The sequence below is a fragment of the Habropoda laboriosa genome, unplaced genomic scaffold, assembly GCF_001263275.1.
Source record: "Habropoda laboriosa isolate 0110345459 unplaced genomic scaffold, ASM126327v1 scaffold291, whole genome shotgun sequence".
Classification (NCBI taxonomy): Eukaryota; Metazoa; Arthropoda; class Insecta; order Hymenoptera; family Apidae; genus Habropoda; species Habropoda laboriosa.
The window spans coordinates 672,044-677,143 of NW_017100515.1; positions in this window are offsets into that span (position 1 = coordinate 672,044).

Below are 5,100 nucleotides of genomic sequence, written 5' to 3' on the forward strand. Positions count from 1 at the left end.
CGGTTTGGCTGGGTTTCGAGGGTGTAAGACGGGGCGTTAAGGAGGTTTCGACTTGGTTTGCAGGTTGTAACGTTCGCGTGTGGAACAGTGGTTTGGTTTGCGCCTGCGAATAATTTCACGATTCGGCGGAAGATTGGCGAAATTTTCTAACAACGTGCTCGAGTATTGTAGATGGTGGAAGTGAAGTTGTTGTTGTGGAAGGGGTGGGTGAGATGTTGTAACGATATCTTTGGGTGGCTGTATGTTGGATTTTGGTGAATTTGCTGGGAGATTTTAGGGGTTTGTGTGATTCATGGGATTTTCTTTTTGGTGGAAATGGGTTTGTGGGAATGTACAGGGTGGTTTAAATGTTCGGAGGATGTGTTGGAATGATAATATATAGAATTTTGTTAAATATGCTAGAATAGTTTAGTAGGCGGTGTGTAGAATACAGTTTGGTTAGGTGGAAATGATGTTGCTGTAATATACAGGGTGGTTCAAATATTTTGGTGACATGATGGAATGTTAATACGTAAAATTTTGTTAAATATGCTAGAATATTTTAGTAGGCGGTGTGTAGAATACAGTTTGGTTAGGTGGAAATGATGTTGTTGTAATATACAGGGTGGTTCAGATATTTTGGTGGCATGTTGGAATGTTAATACATAAAATTTTGTTAAATATGCTAGAATATTTTAGTAGATGATGTGTAGAATACAGTTTGGTTAGGTGAATGCGATGTTGCTGTAATATACAGGGTGGTTCAAATATTTTGGTGACATGTTGGAATGTTAATACGTAAAATTTTGTTAAATATGCTAGATTATTTTAGTAGGTGGTGTGTAAAATACAGTTTGGTTAGGTGGAAATGATGTTGCTGTAATATACAGGGTGGTTCAAATATTTTGGTGACATGTTGGAATGTTAATACGTAAAATTTTGTTAAATATGCTAGAATATTTTAGTAGGTGGTGTGTAAAATACAGTTTGGTTAGGTGTAAATGATGTTGTAATATACAGGGCGGTTCAGATATTTTGGTGACATGTTGGAATGTTAATACGTAAAATTTTGTTAAATATGTTAGAATATTTTAGTAGGTGGTGTGTAGAATACAGTTTGATTAGGTGAATGCGATGTTACAATAATATACAGGGTGGTTAAAATGTTGCGAGAATATATTGGAATGTTAATACCTAAAATTTTGTTGAATATGCTGAAATTTTAACAGGTGGTATGTACAATACGATTTGGTTAGCTAAAAATAATGATACAATATACAGGGTGGTTCAAATGTTGGGATGATATATATCAGAATGTTAATACGTAAAATTTTGTTGAACATACTACAAGATTTTAGTACGTGGATGGCACGATACGATTTGGTTAGGTGAAAATAATGTTACACTAATATACAGGGTGATCAAAATGTTGCAATGTTAACATACACAATTTTGTTAAACATTCTACAAGATTTCGGTACATTCGCAGTTCTTCTTAAACGAGAACTCTTTCACAAGATTTCAGTGTTACTCGATAATCGTTGAAATTAAAACCAATCACAGTATGTGATCAACTTTTGCTTACCAGTAAGACACAGTGTTCGCTAACGAACAGTGAATCATTTCGACAAGATTGAACGTTGAAATTTAAAGATACGTTAAAAGTGTGTCAAGGGAGAACGAGGAAAAAATTCGACCGCGTACAAAGGGAGGAGATTTAACGAGACGACTCCTAGGGGTGTGTTCACCGTAGGAGACAAAGAACCGAGAGGATAGGGGAAACGATAGGACGAGGAAATGCCTACTCGATAAACATCGACACGGTAGAGGAGACAAATATGCCTCGCTATCTTCCCTCCAATCACGGTGAATCGCGATTCTCGTGGCGCAGCAAACCCCCTTGGATTATTCCCTGTAGTCTGATCAACCTTTTCTTCTGTGTCTCACAAAAATTGACCAAAACATGTTACAGATTAAAAATGGAAAAGAGGAGAGACTGGAGTGTAAAATAAGACTGTTTGACGCGAAGAAGAAGATTGTCGAGGGAGGAAAGAGAACGAAATGGTAGAGATGGTGATGAATCTGAAGGATTGTACGTTCTCAGGAGAAATCTCGAGTTGTTCAGGAAGAGTCTTATGGATAATCGAAAGCAATTACTCAGTCAAGTGACCGATCATCCTCCGTTTGTCGTGAAACTCGCGGGGTGTATAAATTTCGAGGCGAAGACTCGAGTATACCACGAAGGGGGAGACGATTCGGGGAAGGAACTTCACCGCGAAATGCGCCATCTCTTCAGCTATGATTTCGCAGTTTCTTCCAAGGCGCGATGCACTTGACCTTTTCCTTCAAATTTCTATTCCTTCAATTGGCAATTCTGCCAATTTCTAATTCTCAGAAATTTGAATTTAGGAAAATTACGTTTATTCTTCGTGAAGATTAATTCTCAGTTTTCCAAACTATCTGTGAATATTTCTTCAATTCTGAAAACTTCTCATTTTCAAATATCTGAATTTACAGAAATTATATTTAATCTTCAAAATATCCGACAGCCCAGAAAATCTCAAGTTCCAAGTTTGTTAACAAAAATTATTCCTCTCTTCCTTAGCGAAATCATTTTCCTCGAATTTTCGAGTTTTCAAGGTAAAGTTGCAAATATTGATTTCTCGAATCTGAAATTTCGCCTAAAAGAAGCGCTCTACTTGAACTTGAAGCAGCGGACAGAAAGCACCTCGTGGCTCTTGCGCCGCTACGATCGACCGCTTCAAGTGCACACGAGCAATTCCTCGCCTCTAAGTGATTCTCCTATCTGGCAGATCGTTTTCTGCGAACGAAAGGGTGGCGGTGCTGATTCGAAACGAGCGCCACTTTCGGTTATCTCTGGCGAACGCTCGAGACACTGCTCGAATTACCAATATTATTAACGACCCAGTCCTTCTTGATAACGCCCGCAGGACATTTTACCCCCGGTCTTCGCCAATTATACACGTTCTTGCTTCAGACTTCTGTTCAACCCTTTGCGATCCTATATCACTTCCGTTTTACATATATGTACGTGTTTTGTTACATTATCGATACGGTAATAATTGAGAATTATTTAGTATCCGAGTCGTAATTAGTTTGGATTACAGTTAAGAGATACCTTTGGCTCTGGTGAAATTTGATTTCTCCGATTTATGGGGACTGTATTGATCCATCGTTTGCTACGGATAAATCGGGGAATTTGCAAGTTTGGTATAACAATGTGTAATTTCAGTTTTTGAATATTTCATCATTTGTTAATTGGGAAATTTTAATGTTTCAAGAGTTGGGAGATGGAAAGTTTGTAGCTTTGGATATTTAAACATTTGGTCATCGTAAAATTTGAAAGATTGAACGTTTGTCTATTGCAAAATTTGGAGGTTTGAATATTTGAACGTTTGCCAATCGCGAAATTTGGACATTTAAAAATTTGGTGGCAGCAAAATTTGAAATTTGGAATATTTGAACGTTTGCCAATCGCGAAATTTGGACATTTAAAAATTTGGTGGCAGCAAAATTTGAAATTTGGAATATTTGAACGTTTGCCAATCGCGAAATTTGGATATTTAAAAATTTGGTGACAGCAAAATTTGAAATTTGGAATATTTGAACGTTTGCCAATCGCGAAATTTGGATATTTAAAAATTTGGTGACAGCAAAATTTGAAATTTGGAATATTTGAACGTTTGCCAATTGCAAAATTTTTAGATTTGGATATTTAAACATTTGAAGAAAGTAAAATTTGAAATCTGGAATATTCGATCTCTGTTTTTATTTCTCAAAACAAAACTTTGGATTTTTAGAATTTTCACTATTAATCTCATCGAGAAATTCTTGGAGCGCAAAGGGTTAAAAATTTGCAAACTGCAATATTTAATTACCCAAATATTTAAAATTACCCTATCCACAAAATTAGAAAATTCCACCATCGTCCACGGACAATTCAATCCTCCCCTAAACATCCTCTTTCTCAAAGCGAAAAGAGAGAGAAAAAAAAATGCCAGTGCTGCACTACTGTGAATTTCAAAAATGAAATCCTCCGTGAGAAATGTCCATTCTCGCGTACCGTATCGCTACGAACGGACCGAGGCACAAAGTGACGGGGTCCGATTGAACAAGGAGCAGAAAAAAGAGCGGTGACAGTGGGAAACAGACCTGAAACACGGAGTCCGCAGAAGGACGCGTACAAAGCGGAGCAGACGCAGCATCGAGGCAACGGAAAGGGAAACGGTCGCGCGCGTATCGGCGCGACAGATGGAAAAAGAGGAGGCAAGAAAGCCGGCAAAGGGAAGAGGGCACAGGCCGCGCGACACACGGATAAAGATGGTCGTTGAAACGGAAACAAAGAGAAAGACAGAGAAGAACGGCGGAGAGCCGCGGAGAAAGAAATGAAAACGAGCGCACAGAGAGTAGTCCGTGGAGAGATAGGTGCCTAGATGGAAGCCAGGAGACAGACTTGCTGGAACAAAGAGGAGAGAGCTGATAGAGAGAGATAGATCGTGCGTGTGTGTGTGTACCGTGATGTGCAAAAGTTTCTTGTCACATTGATTTTGCATTTTTTTTTTTTTTTGTGGGATACAAGCGCAGGGATAATTCTTACGGTGGTAAGCAGGCGATGTGTGCAGATGTAGCATTTGATGCAATTGTAGCAGTACTAATTGTGTTATTTTTTTTCAAAAATTTTTAGATATTATCGTGTATTATTTGATATAATTTTGGGGGTACAAATGTTTCGCAGCAGTTGGTTCTGTATGTAATTTTTTTCATAAATTTTTAGAATTGCTTTGTAATAGAATGGCGAGGAGCTATTTAGAATTCATTGCTTATTTCTTTCGAAAAGATATTAATTTGAATTAAACGTACACATTTATCAAGTAGTTAAAATAATAGAGAAAAAGTGTGCATAGTTTCATTAGTAGTCTTTCATAGTTGTGCAAAAACTGTGATACAGAAATAGAACAACTGTGAAGACTCATATGACTAGTCAGACATTTGAATTTCCCGCGTATTTCAATACTAAAATCCCTCCTTCCCCTTCTATCAGTTTTACTAACCACTTTTTATCTAGTTCATTGTTATAGTCAAAAAATAACACCCACATCT